This window comes from Crinia signifera, chromosome 1 (genome assembly GCF_055691185.1).
Source record: "Crinia signifera chromosome 1, ASM5569118v1, whole genome shotgun sequence".
Taxonomy (NCBI): Eukaryota; Metazoa; Chordata; class Amphibia; order Anura; family Myobatrachidae; genus Crinia; species Crinia signifera.
The window spans coordinates 218,211,687-218,235,803 of record NC_139217.1 but is presented as its reverse complement, the minus strand read 5'-3'; the positions used below and the strand labels follow the sequence as shown (position 1 = coordinate 218,235,803).

General features: G+C 43.7%; 1 protein-coding gene and 1 long non-coding RNA gene across 4 annotated transcripts in view; one reads left to right on the top strand and one right to left on the bottom strand.

The window, feature by feature from the left end:
- LOC146068921 (GRAM domain-containing protein 2A-like) overlaps positions 1 to 24,117 on the top strand; it is a 291,321-nt gene that overhangs the window by 219,673 nt on the left and 47,531 nt on the right. The gene's annotated exons all lie outside the window — the stretch shown is intronic.
- The window catches only part of LOC146068957 (uncharacterized), a 57,250-nt gene continuing 48,688 nt past the window's right edge, over positions 15,556 to 24,117 (bottom strand). Inside the window, exon 3 of the long non-coding RNA XR_014472965.1 lies at positions 15,556 to 15,815. This is a non-coding gene — a long non-coding RNA (uncharacterized LOC146068957). The remainder of the gene's footprint in view (positions 15,816 to 24,117) is intronic.

Genomic DNA, 24,117 nt, shown 5'->3' with positions numbered 1-24,117 from the left:
CGGTCTAGTAGTCAAGAACTTATTTTGACTGTCTATATTAACACTCGGCAAGAGGCTCGGGGAGAGGCGATTTTTCAGAGTGGTGGCTCTTCTAAATACAACTTCTGGCACATTCGTGAGTTTTTCACCCAGAATGGGGTCGGCCTTCATAATATGCCAGTTTTTATTTAATATTTTCCTTATCAAACCATTCTGTACATTGTACTGAGTCACAAATGGGCAAAAGGGGATTTTTTCTTGTTTACCTTGTTCAGTGGTTTTATATCTTATAAGTTCATTGCGATCCAGTGCTTTTGCTTTTTCTACTGCTTTGTTTATAAGGTCCAGGGGGTAACCTTTCTCTAGAAATCTACCAACGTAGATCTCGGCTTGTTCATTAAATTTTTGTATGGAACTACAGTTACGTCGCAGCCTCAGTAACTGGGAGAAAGGCAAATTAGTTTTCCAATTCTTGTAATGGCAACTTGAAAAATCTAAATAATTATTGCTATCAACGGGTTTGAAAAAAGTACAAGTGTCCACTCCCCTCATCTGTGGATCCTGCTTACTCGTCAATGTTAAATCCAAAAATTCTATTGATATAGGATCAAATTTTGAAGTAAAACTTAGATTATATTCTACATTATGTATACATTTAACAAACTCGTTGAATTGTTCTTCCGTGCCTTTCCATATTACTAAAATATCGTCTATATAGTGCCTGTATAGCGCTATATAGTCTTTAAAAGGGTTATTAGCATATATATACCGTTTCTCCCATTCACCCAAAAATAAATTTGCATACCCCGAGGCACAAATCGTGCCCATTGCCGTCCCATGGGTCTGGATATAAACATCACCAAGAAAAGAAAAATAGTTGTGGGATAATACAAAATGTAGACAATCTGTGATAAACTTGATTCTATTAGGCTCCATAGTGGGGTCATTCTGTAACACTGATGTTATGGAATCCACTCCTTTTTGGTGTGGAATAGACGTGTATAAAGAATTGATGTCGATTGTGCCCCATTTAAAATTAGTTTCCCACTGTAGACTCTCCACCAATTGTAGCACTGCGGTTGAGTCTTTTACATAAGACTCAAACATGGGTACATTGTTTTTAATGTTACAGTCGATATATTCTGACACCCTCGCTGTCAGGGAATCGATTCCCGACACAATCGGGCAGCCTGGGGGGGTGGTTTGGTTTTTATGTATCTTAGGCAGCTGGTAAATTATAGCTAGCCTAGGATATTCATTCCACAAGTAATCTAATTCAGATTTACAAATGATACCATTTTTAAAGCCTTCATTTAACAGATCTTTAAGCTCAATCAAAAAGGCTTCAGTAGGGTCTTTCTCTTTCAATGGTCCTGGTGACACAGCTCAACACTGGGATGTAGGAGGGTCCGAAGGAGCCAGGCACCTATCCTAAAGCTTTAGAGGGTAGGCTCCTCCCCTACTGCATCCCTGGACTCTTCAGTTCGTGTTAGGTGCCCACTGGAGTGGGTGCTATTCTAAAGGGCTGCAGGAGCAGCCGAAGAAATAGAGTAGTTAGGGAATTTTTATTGTTTTATTAACTTTCACCCTAGCTAGGTAGGCACAGTGTGAGGATTCTCATAGTGAATCCTCACACTGCTAGCGCAGCAGGAGCTGACAGAAGCGCGTCCTGTCAGCTCACTGTGCACAGGGAAGACACTGTCTGGTCTCCCTGTGCAGCGCTTACAGCCTCTTCTAAGAGGCTGCCTGGGCTCCGGAGTACCCTGAAACCGGCTCCACGTTTAGGTGGCGCTCCGTGATGGCGGCGGCCATTTTATGCGGAGCTTACACGCTGAGCTCCTATATGAGAGGACAGCAGCGTTGTGACAGGCTTGTTCCAAGTGGTCCCCAGTCGAGGGGGAGACACTGGAACTAGGAAATCCTACCTAAGGAGCGGCTGGCTGGGGGTGGTTGGCGCCAAAAGGTCACGGACCCCGCAGCAGCAGGGACCTGTGGTCTCTTCCTTCACTCTGACTTTGGCGCCTTTCAGAACGCTTGCAGCGGAGCTGAGCTGGCTTACTGATCCTGGCAGAGTGACTTGGATTTCCTGGGCATCGCTTCCCCGCAGTTGAAACCAACAGACAGATAAGTGATTGGGTGCATTGACTCTGTATAAACGCTTGTACATTGTTAGCACTGTATATATTTATATATATTTCACTGGCATCATGTCTGAGCATCAGGCTGTGGTTTTGGGGGAGGGAGCTCTTAGTGCACTGAGCGCATGCAATGTTTGCACACTAAAATTTGTCCCTGAGCAGATGGCCAAGGGGGGCTTATGTATTACTTGCGCTGATGTGAGACCCATGGGGAGTGAACCCCATAGGGCAGAGCAGATGGAACCTGCGTGGGCCAGGGCCCTAGGCAGGTCAGTAAACGCTTTGGTGCAGCTTTTGGACAGGCAGAGTGATGGGCTGGTAGAATCACAGAGACCTATGCCATCATCTCAGCAGTCGTCTGGCTCCTTGCCTCTTACCCAGGCAGATCCTGCGCTGATTCAGGTGATGCAGGATACTGCTAAGGGGATCAACAGGTTCAGTGAAATGCTGGACAAAATGGATGATGTTGCAGGGACCCCTAGAAGGTCTTATGCTATGCCTACTGTGGTAGATGAGGAGGGAGCGTATACTGACATCCCCTGGGATCAGGGTGATGATTTGGAAGAGACCTCTGCTGCTGGTATAGAGGATCTCATTGTAGCTGTGAAGCAGGCTTTAAAGCTGTCTGTGGAGGATAAGACTCCTGTTAAAGGTGTTTTTAAGCGACAGCGGAAGGAGGCTGTTACTTTTCCTTCAGATGAGGGGTTACAGGAATTGTTAGAAGGGGCATGGAAAACTCCTGATAAGAGGCTACAGATGCCTAAGCGATTCCTTAGTCTGTACCCCATGCCAGAGTCTCATGCGGAGCTCTGGGAAAAGGTCCCAGTTGTGGACGCTTCAGTGGCACGTTTGTCCAAGGCTACTGTATTACCAGTACAGGGCGGTGCAGCTTTTAAAGATTCTGTGGATAAAAAGCTGGAGGGTAACCTCAAGGCTATCTTTAAAGGGGTGGGGTTTACCTTACGGCCCCTTATTGCTTCAGCCTGGGTCTCTAAGGCCATGATAGAGTGGGCTGGTGATTTATGCACCATGCTGCAGGCTGATCCTGGTGCGTTACTGCTTGCAGAAAAGATTAAGGCTGCTGCAGAATATGCAGTGGAAGCAGAGGAGGAAGCTATTAAAATGGCGACCAGAGTGTCCACAGTCTCCATTAATGCCAGGAGAGTGCTTTGGCTTAAAGCCTGGGAAGCGGACAATGAGTCCAAGAAGGCTCTGGAAACATTAGCCTTCAAAGGAAAGGTACTCTTTGGTACCGAATTAGAGGAGATTATAAAACAGGCCACGGGCGGCAAAAGTACATTCCTGCCGGCCTCCTCAGCAAAGCAGACGTCCAGATTTTCTGCTTTTAGGCCGTCCTTTCGGCCCTCCCCTAGAGGTGGTGCGTCCTTTCGAGGACAGTCTTTCAGGGGAAGGTTTCAGTCCTCTAGAGGCAAGACACAAAAGTCCAAATTTGGCTCTTTTCACAAGAAGCCTGCCGCAAAGGGAGAGGACAAACCCTCCGCATGACTGTCAGGGGATATGCCCGACAGTAATAAAAGTGGGGGGGCGTCTCACACTCTTCAGGGACGCTTGGGCTTCTCTAGGCCAGGATGCCTGGGTGTTAGATATTATAACAAAGGGTTACAAAATCCCCTTCAGAGGGCCACCTCCGAAGAGGTTCATCCCCACATCCTTGCCAAAGCTGGCGCTCCTTCGCACAGCTCTCATGAGAGCGGCTCATTCCCTGTTGGAAAAAGGGGTGGTTACCCCAGTTCCCAGGGCAGAGTGGAAGAAAGGCTTTTACTCCACACTGTTCCTGGTGCCCAAACCAGACGGGTCTTTCAGACCAATACTAAATTTGAAATCCCTAAATGTTCATCTATGGGTAGACCATTTCAAAATGAAGTCCTTACGGTCAGTACTACTGAGTCTGGACCAGGGAGAATTTTTGGCGTCCATGGATGTCCAGGACGCATATCTGCACGTTCCTATACACCCGGAACATCAGACCTTGCTGAGGTTTGCCATAGGAGACCTGCATTTACAATTCCGGGCGTTACCCTTTGGGCTAGCAACCGCGCCAAGGGTATTCACAAAGATAATGTCAGTAATGGCGGCGGGGCTGAGGCTCAGGGGAATCACAGTAATACCCTATTTGGACGATCTCCTGTTCAAAGCAGAGTCAGCAGCCATGCTTCAGAGGCACTTGACAGAGGCCATCAGTTTTTTGCAGGCTCACGGCTGGATTTTAAATTTGCAAAAATCTCAGTTAGTACCATCACAGAGGCTCCAATTCTTGGGAGTCATACTGGATACCCATCTACATCGGGTATTTCTCCCGGAGGAAAAGGCCAGGGATCTGGTCACCTTAGTCCAGGAGATTCTCAGGGCTCGGAGCATTTCGGTTTGGAGGTGCCTCAAGCTCCCGGGGAAAATGGTGGCGTCATTCGAGACGCTTCAATTTGCCAGGTTACACTCTCGGAAGTTCCAATGGAACATTTTGTCAGCATGGTCAGGAAACACTCTGACCATGAAGTCCGAGATGATAGTGCTGTCTTCGGACACTCGAGACTCCTTGAAATGGTGGACAGAAGTAGACTCTCTTCAGTGGGGTCGGTCATAACAGACCTGGGACTGGTTGGTAGTAACTACCGATGCCAGTCTCAGTGGATGGGGAGCAGTAGTCCTGGATCTCAGGCTGCAGGGCCTGTGGACGGCAGAGGAATCAGCATTACCAATCAACATCTTGGAGCTGAGAGCTGTCTGGAAAGTGATTTCCTTGGCAGGAGACAGATTAAGGAACCTCCCTTTGAGGATTCAGACCGACAATGCCACAGCTGTGGCGTATCTGAATCACCAGGGAGGTACACGCAGCAAATTGGCCATGTGGGAGGTTGCCAGAATCTTCCTATGGGCGGAACAGAATGTTCCAGCTGTATCGGCTATTTTCATTCCAGGAATAGAGAATATAGAAGCTGACTTCCTGAGCAGGGAGGAGCTCAAGGAAGGGGAATGGAGCCTACACCCTCAGGTGTTTCAACAGATCACTTGGAAATGGGGAACTCCGGATGTGGACCTGATGGCATCCAGGTTCAATCATCAGGTGGCCAGGTTCTATTCCAGAATAAGGGATCCACTAGCGGAGGCAGTGGATGCCATGACTTCTCAATGGCAGGGGGATCTTCTTTATGCATTTCCTCCAGTACCAATGTTAGCGAGACTTTTGAAAAGAATACAGGACCAGAAGGTTCCGGTGATTCTTGTGGCCCCAGATTGGCCAAGGAGGTCCTGGTACTCCAGGCTTCAGAGGTTGTCTGTGGACTCGTGGCGTCTGCCTCTGAGACCAGATCTGCTAAGACAGGGCCCATTCAATCACCTGGATTCCGATCGATTGATTTTGACGGCCTGGCTATTGAAGCCGCCATTTTGAAAAGAAAAGGATTTTCTGAGGCAGTAGTACAGACTATGATTAAAGCCAGGAAGGCTGTATCCTCGGCAAATTATTATAGAGTCTGGAAGACGTACATCAGATGGTGTGAGAGACGAAAGGCTCACACATCTCACTTAGTTAGCAAGAATGTTGGAGTTCTTACAAGATGTTTTTTCATCAGGCCTAAGCCTTCAATCATTGAAGGTACAGATTTCGGCCTTATCCATCTATTTCCAAAAAAGGATAGCCATTTTGCCGGAGATTCAAACCTTTTTACAAGGGGTATCTAGATTGAAACCCCCTTACAAGCAACCAGTAGCGCCTTGGGATCTGTCACTGGTTTTGGATTGCCTTCAGAAGGCACCTTTTGAGCCTTTGAGGTCGGCGGACTTTAAGTTTCTCACGTGGAAGCTAGTGTTTTTGTTAGCAGTAGCATCTGCTAAAAGAGTATCAGAGTTGGGAGCCTTGTCATGCAAATCTCCCTTCTTAATTTTTCATGATGACAGGGCTGTTCTTAGAACAGTGCCTCAGTTTTTACCGAAGGTAGTCTCTGCCTTCCATTTAAATCAGGAGATAGTTCTACCTGTGTTTCAACCCCCACAGGGTTCTAAGAAGGGGGACAAGTTGAAGACTTTGGATGTTGTGCGTGCTTTACGCATATATGTGGACAGAGTGAAGAGTGTCAGAAAGACTGACACATTGTTGGTACTGTATGACGTACACAAAATTGGTTGGCCTGCATCTAAGCAGACTATTGCTAGGTGGTTGCGATCTGTGATAGCTTTTGCATACACCAAAGCGGGTAGGCCTGTACCGGCCAGAATTAATGCGCATACCACCAGGTCGGTTGCCACCTCTTGGGCGGTTCGACATGGGGCCACAGCTGAGCAGGTTTGCAGAGCTGCCACTTGGTCATCTGTTCACACATTTGCCAAATTCTATAGATTCCATGAGTTCGCGTCGGAGGACGCATCATTTGGGCGAGCAGTGCTGAGAGCTGCAGACCTGAGCGTACCCTCCCAAAGGACCAGCTCTGGAACGTCCCAGTGTTGAGCTGTGTCACCAGGACCATTGAAAGAGAAAAAGGGATTTTTGTAAGAACTTACCGTTCGAATCCCTTTCTCTGATATGGTCCTGGTGACACAGCGATCCCTCCCTTACGCTCAGTAAGTATGCCAGAAGTTTCATGATGTTCATGTAAAGATGGTTAAAAGTTAACAGTTACTGTTATAAGATGTGCATTTAATATGTGCAGGCGTTTGTACTGAGTTAATGTATTCCAGTGGCTTTGAAAGATTGAACTGAAGAGTCCAGGGATGCAGTAGGGGAGGAGCCTACCCTCTAAAGCTTTAGGATAGGTGCCTGGCTCCTTCGGACCCTCCTACATCCCAGTGTTGAGCTGTGTCACCAGGACCATATCAGAGAAAGGGATTCGAACGGTAAGTTCTTACAAAAATCCCTTTTTCACTAGTTTTTTATAAGATACCGTATCACCTAGTAGTCTATGCATCTCTTTTACATAGTCTACTCTGTTTAAAATAACCAAACCACCAACAACTATAAAAGAGGTATCTGACCAACGCCAGGCCAGCCCTCTGACGAAGTACGTGACTACGAAACGCGTTGGGGCGTGGCCTGGCGTTGGAGTCCTTGTCCTATCTACCTGATGCAAGCAAGCGTCTACGAGTGTAACCGCTCCTACTGTTCAGTGTGTAAGACCACTGTATATGCTGTTGTCCAGAGATTGTTGAACCGCCTGTTGCGGTACGTTATAACCGCCTGTTTTTATGCAAGGCTAAAACTGCTTTTTTACAAATAAATGTCTTTGTTATACTGCAGTATGGAGCGCTCTAATTTATCTTTCTAGAAATTCTACCCCTGTGAATTCAGGTGATTTGGAGCTGCCAGGCTAACTGAAAAGACCCAGAGTGCATACTGAAATTGACTGAGACGGATTATCTCCCGTTGTGTGTGCACAAGTCACACTATTTCCATTGGTCTTTAAGGTTTTGTTTTTGTGCACTTATATTTTCTTTATATATATATATATATATATATATATATATATATATATATATATATATATATATATATATATATATATATATATATATATATATATATATATATATATATATATATATGTATGTAGACCGGCACTCAGGTTCCCCTTTCACAGGGGTGATGGTGGAAATGCCGGGGTGCCTTCCCCTTGTATGAGATAGTGGGTTGGTCGTTCCTATACCAGGAACCAGGCGGCACTCCACGGACTTCACTTGATGTGTAAAATAGTGTTTATTTCAGCATCAACGTTTCAAAGCCATATTGTGCTATATATATATATATATATATAGATATATATATATATATCTATATATATATATATATATATATATATCTATATATATATCTATATATATATAGATATATATATCTATATATATATATAGATATATATATATCTATATATATATAGATATATATATATATATGTGTGTGTGTGTGTGTGAACAGGGGACCGCGGCACTCAGGTCTTATTGAATAAAGGTACACAAAGCCATACCAGTGACGTTTCAGCCTTTTAATAGGCTTTTCCCAAAAACAGCTTTTGAGAAAAGCCTATTAAAAGGCTGAAACGTCACTGGGATGGCTTTATGTACCTTTATTCAATAAGACCTGAGTGCCGCGGTCCATTGTTCACATATACATTGGGGCTCTGCTCATGCAGCGTCCTCTCTGAGGGCACCAGGCAAGAAGCCATCTACGAGGAGCTGAGTGCCGGCATCTAACCATTGTATGTGTGTGTATATCTCTCTCTCTCTCTCTCTCTCTCTCTCTCTCTCTCTCTATATATCTATATCTATATCTATATATATATATATATATATATATATATATATATATATTTATTTGTGGGTGAATGGCACTCACAATCCACTTGCTAATTAAATGCTGGGGTATCATCCCAAGCTCCAAGTCCATACACAACAGTCCTGGGCCACCAATAGAATTTGCAAATGAAGGAGAACTCACCAGACTTTTCTTGAAAAGGGTAAAAAAGTAATCTTTATCTTACGTCATCATGTCATCATAAACTGTATGTCGACGTTTCGGGCAATACAATGCCCTTCTTCAAGACAAGCCACCAGAGGCACAGGAGGCAGCAGGTAAATATTACAACTGAGCTCAGCCTTTATATACCCATACCACCAGCTGGGACGTGTACACCCCCAATCACAGCCATACTCCAGTCAAAATAAGCTTAATACTCCTCTAAGACAGATGGTTACATACCTGGGGTGCAGTGTATACTGGCGTATTAGTTTGAGGCGTTCATTGTCGTTATTGTGATGCTTCAAAGTCGGTAAAAAACGCCGCTAACCTTGGCGTGCGTTCCACTTCAGGTGGAAAGCACGACTATGACACCGGGATGTTTCCGGGTCACGTGCACGGGTGCCGCCAATCACAGCTGTGTGTTCATCGCTATAGCAGCACATCATCAGTCTGCGGCAGAGTTGCTATAGTGATTCAAGCGTCTAATCTTTGTCCAGGGCATACTCTGCATCGCCCCGTCTACTAGGTTAGGTGCTGTTAGTGCGTGTCACTCCAGTCTGTGTAGCGCACAGCCATCTTGCCCCTTATAACACCAGGCATATTCACAAAGTAACTCTACTAATATATACAGCGTTTAATTATATCAAAAGCGCAGCACTGGACGGGTCTGGCATGTAAATAATTGGTTTTAAAAAAACACAAATCCGCTGTTTAATATGATATTATGTCGATCTAGGCAGCTAGAGAGGTCATAAGTGAAGTGGGTACTTGTCAATCAGCTGGGGCATCTTAGTATATAAAGTTTACATTTCATATCTTGATTAAAATACCAATAAAAAAATTAAAGAAAGAAAAGTAGAAGTAAAAGGCTGTATCTTTAATGTAGAAAAAATTAAGTGAGTGAAATAAACCTTCACCAAAACTAATAATTCTTTTTTTTGAATTTGTGTTTATTGGAATAAATACATATTATTGACACACATGGTCTACAGCGTAAATACCGAACATAAAACAGATTACTGTAAGTCATTTTCTTCCATCACAGTGTCATACATTTTGCAAACATTAACATGAGATTGATATTTGGTATATAAAATGAGGATATATGTTGTACCTTACAGGGTTTTCATCTATACATAGTCTCTACATCTAAAAAGGTGCTGAACCATTGGCAAGTATTTCCATGTTGTACCAAGTTGTTAATCTTATTGCTTTGCGGATATTTTCTTTAGTAGAGGGAGGTAGTGTTAGTATATAAGGGAGCCATATGGAGAAAAACTTAGCTGAACGTGACTCCGCATCCAGTGAGCATTCCGTCCAGTCCATTTGAAATAGAAACAGTAGTCGAGGCATCATTAGGGAGATGGGTATATTTTCTTTTTGTATCCATTGGGATAATATCGTTTTCTTTGTAACGGCTGCTATGCGGGCCAATAGCATTTTTGTTCCCTTAGACATAGGTGGGGTTTGGGGTTCTATATGATTCCAAAAAGCCCACTCTATTGTTCTAGTAAAAGGTATATTCAGACTAGTATTGACGTATTCTTGGACTAGTGTCCAGAGTGATTGTACCACTGTACAGGACCACAGGCAATGTACAATATCTGCGTCCGGGCTCCCACATTTAAAACATAGAGAGTTGTCTGAGATCCCTGTGAGAAGCCGCAATCTACGGGTGTAATAGGCCCTATGGAGTATCTTCATATTCATTTCAGTATATGAGGAGGAGACTAATTGTTTGTTAAGCAAGTTGGTCAGTTTAATAATTTTTTTGAGTGTCATATTAGGAAAGGAATTCTTCCATTTTGCCAACCCTGTCTCACACTTGGTATAATCTATCTCCCGTCTTACAAAGGAGTATATTACGGATGTGGAGTAGGATGAATTAGGGCGTTGCCGTATTATGTTATCCAGAGGGAAATTTATCTCTGTGGATTGTAAACGGGTTAGTATGTGTGTGACAAAACTACGCATTTGGAAGTAGGCGAAATAAAGGGAAATTTATAGAAGGGTATTTGTCTTTCAGTTGGGACAGGGTTAACACTGTTGAGCAATCTTCATTCAGAAATTGGAACAGTGATCGAAGGCCCTGGAGGTGCCAGCTACGAATAACCTCATTTGTCTCTCCTTCCTGAAAAGCTGGATTTTCTATCAAAGGTTGGAAAAGTGAATTATTTGGGGTAAGGCCAAAGCGCCTCCGTATTTGGGTCCATGCTTTGTATGGAGCCCATAATATCGGATTAGGTCGTAGCTCTCGCAACATGGAGGAATTTGTGAAGTGAAGTATCTTTAGTAAGTCATGGTGGGGTAACAAGGCCTGTTCAAGGTTTTTATTCACAAAGTTGTCTCCATTCCCTATCCAGTCTAGGGCATATCTATAGTTAGCTGCTAAAGAGTAGTCTTCAGGGCATGGGAGATTTACACCACCAAGTGAAGGTGGTTGTTTCAATTTGAATAGTGCTATGCGTGGGCGTTTGTTCGCCCATATGAATTTAGTGAGGGCTTTATTTATTGTGTGTATGTCTTTTTTTGATAGTAAAAATGGGAGCATCTGTATCGGGTATAGTATGCGGGGGAATGCTACCATCTTGTATAGATGACACCTACCCAAAAAAGATATAGGGAGATTTTGCCACTTCGAGAAATCCTCTAGCATCTTAGCAATATGGTGGGAGAAATTTAAAGAGTACCACTCCGATATATCAGGTGAGACCCGTATACCTAAATATTTTATATATTTGTTTGCCCACTTGAATGGGAATGTATTGTCCCATCCAGCCCTTGCTTCCGCTCCCAGCGCCAGTGCCTCTGTCTTATCAAAATTTATTAAAAATCCAGATATTAAATTGAAGTTTTTTAATATGGTCAACATATATGGAAAAGCTACTACGGGATCATTAAAGTACAGTAGGAGATCATCCGCAAAAGCAGACACCTTTTATATCGTGTGATCCTATACTAATGCCCTGCCAGGATGTCTCATGTATAAATGTACGAATCAGTGGGTCAAGGGCTAAGTTGAAGAGTAAAGGAGATAGGGGGCATCCTTGGCGTGTTCCTCTGTATAGTTTGAAGGAGTTAGTGTTTAGCCCATTGATTGTTAGAAAGGCCTGTGGGTTGGTGTATAAGGTGTTAAAGATTGAAATGAATTTTGTACCGAATTGTTGGGTTTGGAAGACCCGTTGTATATGTGTCCATGAAACGCGGTCGAACGCCTTATCGGCATCGCAACTGACTATAAGTGTTTTATGGCTATTGGTTTGTTTTGAGTTGTATATTGCTGCTATTAGAGTGCGAATATTATGGACCGAAGTCCTGTTCCTGACAAATCCATTTTGAGCTGGGTGAAGGATGCGCTGTAGGATGGGCTGCAGTCTAGAGGCCAATAATTTAGTGAACAGTTTTAGATCTTGATTTAGTAGCGAGATTGGTCTATAGGACTGTACCCGTTTAGAGTCTTTTCCCGGCTTTGGAAATACAACTATCCTGGCTTCATTAAATCTTGTAGGGGCTGGATTTCCTTGAAGTAGGGAGTTAAATAGTGTCTTTAGGTGTGGGGCTAACTGAGGTGCTAGAATACGATAATACTCTGCCCCAAACCCATCGGGCCCAGGCGATTTTCCCTTATTTAGTGATTTAATTAAGGAAAGTAGTTCCTCTTCCTTGACTGGTTCCGTTAATGACTCCCTTTCCTCCTCTGTTAACGTGGGTAAGTTAGATGATTCCAAGAATCGTAGACCGTCTGTTGGATGGTCAGTAGGTGCCTCATATAGAGTTTGATAGTATTTCAGGAATTCTTCTGAGATAATTTGTGTATCAGTGGTATCGGGTGCAGAGTCGCAGTGTAGTTGGGTAACATGGGAGGGGGCAGAGTAGGATCGAATCAGGTTTGCTAATAATCTACCGGATTTGTTACTGTGTCTAAAAAATTTGTTTCTTTGAATATCGTAGGAGAACTTAGCTCTTTCAGTATATAGTAAGTCGTATTGATGTTTAATGGCCTGATAAGATTGCCGATTTATAGGTGAGTTTTGTGTGAGGAGTATGTTATATGAAGTAGTCAGTTGCTGACTTAGATCTTTTAATTGAGTGTTTAGAGATTTGCGTTTCCTAGAGACATATTCCATAATTTGGCCACGTATTACAGGTTTTGAGGCTGACCAAAATAGGTTGATATCTTCTATGTGTTCGTTGTTATCGTTCATATAATTGCGGATCGAATGTTCTAGGTGTGTTCGGAAATCAGGAGAGTTTTCTAGATAGGCTGGAAATCTCCAGTTATATGATTTTAGTATAGGAGTGTTTAGTTTTATGGTAAACCAGACCAGGGCATGGTCCGAAAGTTGTATGGGTTCTATCTGAGTTTTCTCTACTTGTTGCATGAGAGTATCTGCGATCAACCAGAAGTCTAGTCTGGATGAGGAGTGGTGGGGATGGGAATAAAATGTATACTCACGAGAGTCAGGGTGTTGGCACCTCCAGGGATCAGAGAGTTTCAGTGAATCTGTTAGGAGGGATAGTGATGGTGGAGTGGGTAGTCCCTGCGTGGAAGCACTCGTGTCTCTGTCAAGTCCTGTCAATTGAACACAATTGAAATCCCCTCCCAAGATTATTTCTCCCTCCGCCCAATCCTGTAGTATAGTGTAAATATCTGAAAAGAAAGGTGCATTATGGCCATTTGGGGCATATATATTGGCTATAGTGTATAAAGAGTCTTGTATAGTTAGCTTTATGAATAGGTATCTACCCTCTGGATCCTTCATGATATTGATTATGGTGTAGGAGAGAAATTTACTAAATATAGTCAAGACTCCCTTTTGTTTAGTTGTGCTGGATGCTGCTCGATAGTCCCCTATCCAGGAATCCCTTAATGTATTAGGGTCAGAGGCCCTCCAATGTGTCTCCTGCAATAGTACAATATCTGGTTTCAATCTCTTAAGACGGGTCAGGATTTTTTTTCTTTTAACGGGGGTGTTCAATCCCTCCACATTCCAGGTCACCAGTTTAAACACCGTTTGGACCTGAGTAGGGGCATTTGTGATCGTGGACATTTAACCAATACCCACCCTAGGCCAGTGTAACAAGGTGCTGTTGCAATGTAATTCTCCCTTGTCCGTCCCAGCAAGCGGACAGTTTGGGAGTGGGCATTTAACTAGGAGACCTAGGAGGTAACAAATATTCTTTGACAGTAACCGGTCATGTGTGTCACCAAAATCTAAACACATTATAACATTCCAAAAACTTTTTAACATTTTACGAACCCAATAGAATCGCCCCCAGGTACACTTCTCCTCGAGACCAACCGGGATAAATATATCCCAGTATATCATCCAAGGATACCAGACAGGGGACGATCTAATAACAAGTCTTAATATACATCGGCAAGATAAAGGGGAAGGGAGAAAAGGAGGGGGAAATGGGGAGTGAATGAGGCACAAAGCATAGCAAATATTTAGATATGGAAACATTCGATAACCTTCATTTATACGCCCCTCCGGGCATTTAAAACTAATAATTCTTAATATTAATAACTCTATGTCAATTCTCAGCCTGTCATCAGAGTGGGTCCCCACCAGTTAACATCCGACTGGACCGTCGGTCTGTGCTGCCGGTGACCCCTTCCATGACATGACCATCGAGTCAGTGTGGCACTAATAAACTAGTTACATTCTAGAATAGGCTAGAGAGGTCTCCCAGAACATTTTAGACACCTGTTTACTCCAAAAAGATATTAAGACAGTTCTTCTCATTTAGTCCCCTAGGTGAGACTGTGTCTAGGTGATGGATCCAGGATGGATTTCTTCATTAATACCAAATCCCTATCTCCCCCTCTCGGTAGTGGAGGTATCCAGTCGATTATCATGTATTGAAGGGTGGCTAGTTGATGTTTAGAAGAAACAAAGTGGGCTGCAACCGGTTTGTCGGTTTGACCTGTTTCGTAGGCCAAACGTATGGAGGATTTATGTTGTGTGATCCTCTCTCTGAATGACCTAATCGTCTTACCGACGTACAATAGCCCGCAGGGGCATGTCAAAAAATAGATAATGTGATCTAATTGACAGTATAACTGGTGTTGTAAGTATATTTTCTTCCCACTGTGTGGGTGGCAGAAGAATGTTCCCGTCATTAGAGATCTGCATGTTGTACACGATAGACACTTGAAGCAACCGGTCTTCTTAGCCAACCATGTGGTCACACTGTTTCCTTCTGGTCGTAGATCGGGTCTATGTAGGAAGTCTTTCAAGTTCCGACCACGTGTAATGCTCAGTAATGGACGGTTGGGCCAACTTTTCTAAAAGCTGGATCTCTGCTGATAAGTGACCAATTTTTTGTAAGAGTTCTTTGCTTAGCTCTAAGGTTAGGGTCACAATGCACATTTAAGATGGTTCGTGTCAATGGTGTCTTGTCGACATTAGGAACGTCAGGATGGTCACTGAATTTCTTTTTGGCTTTAGTCAGGCACCTTTCGATGGTCACTGTGTCATATCCACGCTCCTTGAATCTATTTTTACACTCCTGTAATTGTGTGGCTGTCTCAGGGTTTGAATTGTTCTGCAGAACTCTCCAAAATTGAGAGATTGGTAGATTGGATTTTAATGCAGGGGGGTGGAGGCTGGTGGCCCAGAGAAGTGTGTTCCGATCCGTAGCTTTCTTGAATAATGTTATAGTCCAGAAACATGTTGTTCTTCAATATTGTTACATCCAAGAAATTAATGGTTTGAAGATCAGCAGCATATGTAAAGCGTATAGGGGTTGGTAGTTGGTTTAAGGTGTCAACCATGTTCTGGAACGACTCTCTGCCCCCTTTCCAAATTAGGAATATATCAACAATATATCTTTTAAAGTAGATGAGGTACTCACCATACTGTTCAAAGATATATTTTTGTTCAAATTGATTCAATTTGAACAAAATGCGTACAAGATGCGTGTAGGAGCGGTGCCTTCCAAACGGAGATCCCCATGCAGGAGCTCCACAGGTATACAGAGACAGGCGGCACTCGAATGAAGGTCACAGTACAAGCAAGTAGTGCAACGTTTCAATGTGTTTTATTGTTCACATCGTCTTCAGGCTATAACAAACTGTACAGTCAAAAGAACTCACCTATATACCCCACACCGTGATGTAAGTGCGTTCAGGTGTGCAGGCTCCATGGCGGAAGGAGGACGCCCAAATGGTGACGTCATTCCCTCACCCGCCGGTGACGTAGCAACCACGGACGCTACAATACAAAAAACTTTAAAAAAACTTTATTTAAAAACAGATGGCAGAAGAGTAGTATAACATATCCATAGAAAAACATAATAACAAGAAGGGTACATACATGAATGGATACTTTAAAGGCAATACATATCAAAGAGGCATAATACAAATACAAAATCTTTTGCAGATGACACATTACGTAAAACTTTAAAGAAAAGAATGCAGACCCAAATGCTCATTTAGTCCACCTGGTGCAATAGTGTTTAAACGGAAAATCCATTTGGACTCCGTTTGCAGCAACTTGCGTGATCGGTTCCCACCACGTATGCTGGCGGGTACATGATCAATAATCATGTAACGCAGTGTAGATAGATTATGTCCCGCCAGCATAAAGTGCCGGGCAACCGGCTGGTCACTGTGCTTAGTAGCGATGGCTTCACGTATCGCATGGCGATGTGCGACCATGCGAATACGTAAGTTACAGTCGGTCTTACCGACGTAACGAAGTCCACACGGACAAGTAATTAAATACACTATGTGTGTAGTAGTACATGTGACCCCAGAGCCAATCCTTTCCTGAGGTCACGAGGTCGTGTATACGGAGCCGGCTTACTACACTGACTGCCGCTGCTAAACTCCGGAAGCCACACTCAGCGCATCAGTGCTCACAGCCGCCTCCATCCGCCGATCATACGGCGTCTTCCCCTGCCGCCCCTCACTGGAGCAAAGTACGGATGCCAGCACATTTTGAGCACTGGGTTGAGCCATCGTGACATCGGGCTCCACAACCATTCATCAAGGAGGGTGAGCATACTGTAAGGAGAATCCATACTACCTGACTTTACCACTCTGGCGTTTTGATAGCGCTAACAGGTTACCTGCAGTTTACTCCTGCTACACAGTGCTTTGGCTTGTACTCTCCACCGCTGTCATTATTCACTTACCCTGCTACTAACAATTTGGCTGCTGAAAGCTTCATACTAACACTAATCCTCAAAATCTCTATTATATCGACCAAATACGTGACCCGCTCAGGAATTGGCTATTTTTGACACAAATTCATTCAAGTGTATTCTATATCAAATTATATGGTATCTGCCTGCGATTTTGTATCTTTTTGTATTTTTCTGTGTTTATATTTATTTATTGTTTTTGTATATGCTTGTATATGAGCTCTTTTTTACTATGAAATTCTTTTAAATATAAAAATTAACAGTGTTAATTAAACTGTGCCCCGGTGTCCTTCTGTTCAGTACGGTTCACGAGGCATACCTCTGTTCTCAGCAGCGCGAGTGCATAACTTCACTCCTTTTTGCTAATTCCTTAGTGAGCCACAAGCAGACTCACTTGCACCTGCTGCAGCTGAGCACAGGATATTTTTACTACCCACTTTGAAACCAATCCTTTTTATTTTAGCGCCGGGCTCTGTGGACTGTAGAGGACCCTCACAAGTCCATTCTACACCCACAGATTTGTCTTTTTCTTTTGTACATGTGACCCGGTGCCTGATAAAGAAACGCTTCCCACTGAATGGATGCCGAAAACTGTCACCCACAACTAGTGAGCGGCAGGTAATGCAATTCAAACAGCGGAAGCATCCCTTTTTCAGGGCTAAAAATGAAGAACTAGTGTCACTGCCACTCACTGTGAGGTCAGCATGCACCACCCAGTCGCGAATGTTGCGACCACGGGTATAGCATGGCATGATCCTGGTGGCTTTCAGTCCAAGATCAGGGTCAGTCTGAACAATAGGCCATCATTTCTTACACACACCCCCCCTATATCAGAGCTAGCTGTGCTGAAATGGTTAACCCAAGGGAGTTTGTGGGAACCTACTTGTTTGACTTTCTTGGTTAACAACTGATGTCTAGGAATGGCCAAAGCCCTGCGCTTGGCTGAATCTAAGATCTCAGCGGCATACCCACGGACTAAAAATCGGTCCGCCATTTTGTTAATCTGAATGACCGCTTCATTCCGTCACCGTTACACCCCACTGACGAAGTCTCTGCCGAAACGCGTAGGGGCGTGGCTAACGTGACGTTTCTTCATGCTCCTGGTTTCCAGCACACGCCGCCAGCTTGATCTGCAGTGATCGGAGACGCCGGCATCCCTTGAGCCTACTAAGCTGAGAAGGTCCCGTGAGTTAACAACCACACTGTAACGGTGACGGAAAGATCCTGTGTATGCTGTTTGCCAGAGGGGATTGTGTTAAATCTAGTGGTAACCAGCCCACTCCAGTTGATTAACTCGGTACGAGTTATACATTTAGAACCTCTTCTTTTAAATTTATGTCTTTTTAAAAATAAAAGCGATATTGCACTATTGGGCGCCCCCCTGTCCCTCTTCTTTCTCCCAGAAATCCTTGGGTACCTTGGATAGGTTACCATTCTGACAGTGGGGAGCAGCAGTCCAAAATAGGACAAGTGCATCGTATAGGAATCTGCTACCTGGAGAGCAGAAAGCCCAGAACAAGGCTAATTAAGAGCAGGTGTCCCGAAACGTTGCACGAAGCCAGTTGTGTCCGGTGGAGTGCCGGTAAGCACAGTCTTGTTGTATACATTGAATACAAGGCACCCCGGCAGCTGGAAATTGAGAGGAGAGTGCCGACTACTCGCTCACTACATATGAGGAAGCCCCGACAAGGACTATCTCTAATTACAGTGTGTGCACCCCTGGACAAAAGATTCCTGAAGCAGATACATACAGGACAGTGTCTACAGGTATTGCTGCTTGATAACATCTTGTCTGTGCATAATAGCACAGCCCCTGCACAAAAAAGCAGCTGCATATGAAGTGATTGGACAGACATTGTTACCTTAACGCAGACAATTATGGAAGAAACAGGAGGATTCAACTGGCTAGATATGCCGACCGGGGAATTACTCAGTTTCTCAGAAAGCGAAATGGAATCCCGTCTATTTAAAGAGAGACTTACGGACGGCGTGGGAGACAGCTCACCAGATGAAGTCTACAATCTCTTGCTTAAATATAGGAAAAAGGAAGTGGACTTTCTCCTACATGGAGTAACGCTTTCAGAGTATGTGAGAGAACAAAAAATTCCCAGGGGGTTTAGAGTGAAAAACTCCCCCACGATTGGTCGGTATAATAAAGAATTTGTCCGAAGATGGGTGGCAGTGCTTAACAAGTGCTCACTAGACTTAATCACATTAGTGATAGAAGAATCAGCCCGTGAGCTGGCTGTTATGCGTAGAAAGATCACAGACCTACAGAGTGTACACCAGACCACCCTGTCACAAGACACAGGGGTCCAGATGATGGAGAGATTGAATATACAGATAGCAGATTACAAGAAGGAATTAATAGCCTTTAAGAGACAAAAGTTTGAGGCTGTAAATAGAGATTATGCGGAGTCTAAAGTTTATTATTGGCTGTCGGGACAGGCAAATACTAAGTCATGGTCATCAAATCCCAGGAGATATAATCGTAAAGATAATCGTACAGATCGGTCTACAAGTGAAGTGGAGACATCATCTGGTGAAGAAGCTAGTACCAGTGTCACCCTTTAGGGGTCAAGACCCGCGCCGGAAGAGGTGCGGGAGTGGCCGGACGAGGCGAGGCGGCCAGTGGAAGCGGAACAAAGAGCAGAGGAAGGGGCCGCAAAGGGATGTAGTCTATAACCTGTCCAACAGGACCTTCACTGCGACCGAGTTATCTGTTTTAAATAAAGGCCTGGGATATGTACCAACGACCCAATTTAACAGTCTTGACTGGAAAGTAGACCAGTATCGCCTGATGCGACAATTAAAAATTAAAGCATATTTTGACCACGCTCAACCCGGGCTGAAGGATGTGGAAAGTGGATCCAAGTTCAAAAGAAAATCTAACTTCAACCCCCAAACCAAAAATACGGCCATACTGAGCTTTATGAAATCCTTGGATGTACAAGTAACAGTAAAACAAAAGGACACTGAGCCCTTTCATAATAATTTGACCAAGGAAGAATGGGCAGCACTTAAAAATATGAGCCGCTACCAAGATGTCGTATATAGAGCTGCGGACAAAGGGGGGGGGGGGATAGTTGCCATGGACACTGTGAAATACAGTACCGAGGTATACAGACATCTTGCAGTCAAAGAGACCTATGAAAAATTGAATAAAGATCCCACCCACAACTTCAAACTAGAGGTTGATGCAGACTTGGAGAATGCTACAGCAAAGGGAACCATTGATAAAGACACCAAATTATACCTCATGGTGGACTTTCCGAGGGTCCCGATCATGTATTGTCTCCCCAAGATCCACAAAAGTATGGTGGATCCACCGGGGAGACCCATAATCTCTGCTAGGGAATCTTTATTTGATAATATCTCTAAATATTGTGATTTCTTCTTGCAACCGTGTGTGCAGGCTGGAGGTACATATCTAAAGTATACCACACAGCTGTTAGTGCTCCTACAGGAGCTTGGAGAACTTCCTGAGGGCACCTGGTTGTGTGCTTTGGATATCTCCAGCCTGTACACAAACATACCTCATATGGAGGGATTAACTGCGATAAGGTCGCTATTGAATGGTAACCCCAGGTATGAAGGCCCGGATTTAAAAAATTTTATGAAATTAAGGTACCTTGTATTACATCGAAACTACTTCTATTATGATGGTTGCTACTACCTGCAGAAGGCAGGAGTAGCTATGGGATCTCATGTAGCTCCGACTTATGCAATCGCATTTATGGATGTCACAGTAAGGGCATTTTTCTTCACAAGGGATGTACGAGATAAAATACTCTTTTATAAGAGTCATACTTTTTTGGAGAGGCGCTTATGACGAGTTTATAGAACTCATGGAAAATATCAATAAGAGAGATCGTACTATTAAATTTACATACTCTATAAGCCTGGAAACTGTGACATTTCCTAGATGTAAACATTACAGTAATTGACAAAAAATTTAAAACTAATGTGTTTGTAAAACCAACAGACAGGAATACAATCCTTAGGGCGGACAGCTGCCACCCGAGGACAACCATTAACAGTCTCCCTTACTCACAGGTCCTTCGTGTCAGGAGGATCACCAGTGATGTGGCAGATCTAGGTGAAAGTCTTGACACGATGGAGCGAAAATTTGAAGAGAGGGGATACAAACCCCAAGCTGTGAAAAAAGCCAGGGCCAAAGCGGAGAGTGTGACTAGAGCTGAAACACTACAGGCTAAACCACCCAAAAAAGCAGAAAATGTAGTTAGGTGGGTTCAGAAATTTAATCTAGCACACAATGACATCCAGCATTGCACAAAAGAATTATGGCCCATAATACAGCAGGAGAAAAAGACAGCAGGAGATTTTGTTCATCTAGAAGAAAAAATTTCTTTGCAGTCAGAGCAGTCAAACTTTGGAACTCTCTTCCTGGAGAAGTGGTGTCGGCAGACACTAAAAATATGTTTAAACTAAGGTTGGATAAACATTTATTGGTTAAAAACATCCATCAGTATGAATAAGTAACATAATCTGTCTTTAAAATATCAGAACATACTATACAACAAGGGATAATCTACTATATTCAACATAGGTTGAACTAGATGGACGCAAGTCTTTATTCAGCCTCACCTACTTTGTAACTTCGGGCCTTATTCTAGTTCACTCTTTCTGACAAAATCCTTCTTAGATGGACAAAACCATGTGCACTGCAGGGGGGCAGGTGTAAAATGTGCAGAGAGAATTTGATTTGGGTGAGACTTGGGTTATTAAAACCCCACCCAAATCGAATTCTCTCTGCACAAGTAACACCTGCCCCACCTGCAGTGCACATGGTTTTGTCCATATAAGAATGATTTTGTCAGGAAGAGTGAACTAGAATAAGGCCCAATGTAAATATATATATGTGTGTGTGTGTGTGTGTGTGTGTAAATATATATATAATAAAGTTATGCAGGGCGGCACTCCAAATACAAGTTAATCTTGGTGCAAGGTCCATAAAGGTTAGAAACAAGGCACTTACCCCCCACACACTCTGTGAAGGATCCAGACCAGCACTCAAAGGTAGGTGAAGAAAAAAAGGCTTTTATTCCATGCTGTGCAGTACAATATAACAGCTGCTTGGCCCGACAGCCGTTTCAACTGGGCTCAGCCAGTTTTCGTCAGGGGTCACCACACAAACTGTATCAAGCGCTTTTATGGGCAGTAATTGCGCCAAAGACTTTAAAAAAACCAACTGACAGCAGCCTCTTTCTGGCCGCTTGACAGGGAGCGTGTGTGGAAGCGCGTCACGGGGAATCCTGGGGTTGGTCCAGCCGCGTCATCAGTACAGTGTAGTACTGTCTGATACGGCGGCCGTGGAACTGCTGCAGAGTATTGCAGCAGCACGGCTATATTTACGTGTGGTGCTAAAGAAATATACAGTGTTTAGGGTTGCGGCAGATGCCGTAGCCACTGTGCGTAGTAGCGTCTAATGGATAGTCTATGGATGACAGACGTTGAGGTAGGCTGAGTAGGCGTGTGTGTCGAGACTGCTGTCAGCCAAATACAATAAGTGAAGAACATGCTGTCCATAACATATCGGTGTGTCTTGACTCTTAGTAGTCAGCACTCAGTCTACCGTGTTAGCTATAATCCATCAGGCAGACCCAGCACACGGCGGTGCAACAAGTCTGTTAAACCTGGGTTCTAGAAGGCATATTCACATACATGTTTGATAAATATATGGCCCAACAGTAATAGCCCAAATACAAACACGGCGGAATGCAATGTGTCAACATCCAATGTCGACATCTCTGTTATTCAACCAGTGCACACGGCGGTGCAACATGGCTGGACAGAAGGTAATTAGTGGGTGAAATAAAAAATAGTTTAAGATAAAAAAAAAAAGGGGACAAAGTACATGGAAAATATTTTTACATGGAAAAATTACTGATCATTTAGAGAAAACATCCCATTTTGAAGTCCTCATTAAGGCCTTTAGGGGAGAGGGTGTCAAGACGGTAAATCCATTGCAATTCCCTTTGCATGAGCAATTTATCTCTATCCCCGCCTCGCTTGAGTGGTGGGATATGATCAAGTAGTGTGCACCGTAGTTGGTTTACACTATGGGATTTTTCCAAGAAATGTTTTGCCACAGGTAAGTTTTTAAGTTCATTCTGTGAGCTCAGGCAGGTATAGCTCTTCTTGATAGAAGACCGATGTTGACTGAGCCTTTCTTTCATCATTCTCATGGTCTTACCCACGTACAGTAATTTACATGGGCATTGGAGGACATAAACCACGAATTTGCTATTACAGTCTAAGTGGAATCTGCTGGTGTACTTGATCCCATCCCTAGGGTTGGTGAATTCAGTGCCTGTGAGCATAAAAGGGCAGTTTGTACACCCAGCACATTTGTAAGTACCCTTCTTGCGGTATAGCCAGCTACCCTTGGTGGGTTTAGTTGCCGTGGAGTCTGTGACCACCAGCAAGTCCTTAAGATTCGGCCCCCTTCTGTAGGCGAACCGGGGCATTTGAGAGATTTCTGAGCCAAGGATGGGGTCAGAGGTCAGTAAGTGCCAGTGTTTTTTTTACACTTTTACAAATTTGGTTAGATGCCACCGTATAGGTGCTGCAAAGGTTTAATCTTTTATCGCTTTTGGTGTCAGTTTTGTCCCGTGTTTGTAGAATGTTCCTTCGATCTTGGGATAGGAGGAAGAAGGAGAGGCCAGAAACCATCACAAGATCGGTAGTGTTTAATCGATCCAAACACCAATTGACTACAGCTGAGATATCTTTACTTAACAGAGGTTTATCTTTTGTGCCAACATTGAGACAGGATCCCTTCAGTTGGCAAATTGATATGTACAAACTTGGGCGCCAATTGAGACTTAGAGATCACTTTGCCAGGAATCCAACACCACCGACCATGTCGACCAGTGATGACACACATCAACATACCTTGAAGCGCAAGAGCACTTTTGACCCCCCCACACTAAATCCTTCCATCAATACCTTCATGAGGATACTTAAGAGGGATACCAACCCCTTTATCAACAGCCAGAAAATTTCACATCACAACATAAGTAGAGAGGAAAAGGATGCCATTAAGACCCTTTCAGAAGACCGTGATCTCATCATAAGATCAGTGGACAAAGGAGGAGGGATTGTGCTCCTGGATCGCAATTACTACATGAGAGAGGCGCTGTCACAACTCACTAACGAAACGTGTTATGAAAAACTGGACTTTGATCCAACCTGGCAGTACAAAAAGCAGATTGATCAAATCATCATCCTAGGAAGAAACAATAACTACATCCTAAAGGAAACAGCTGAATTTCTAACGCAACAGCACCCCAAGATCCCAATACTCTATACACACCCCAAGATTCACAAGTCCCTTATGTCACCCCCAGGGAGGCCGAT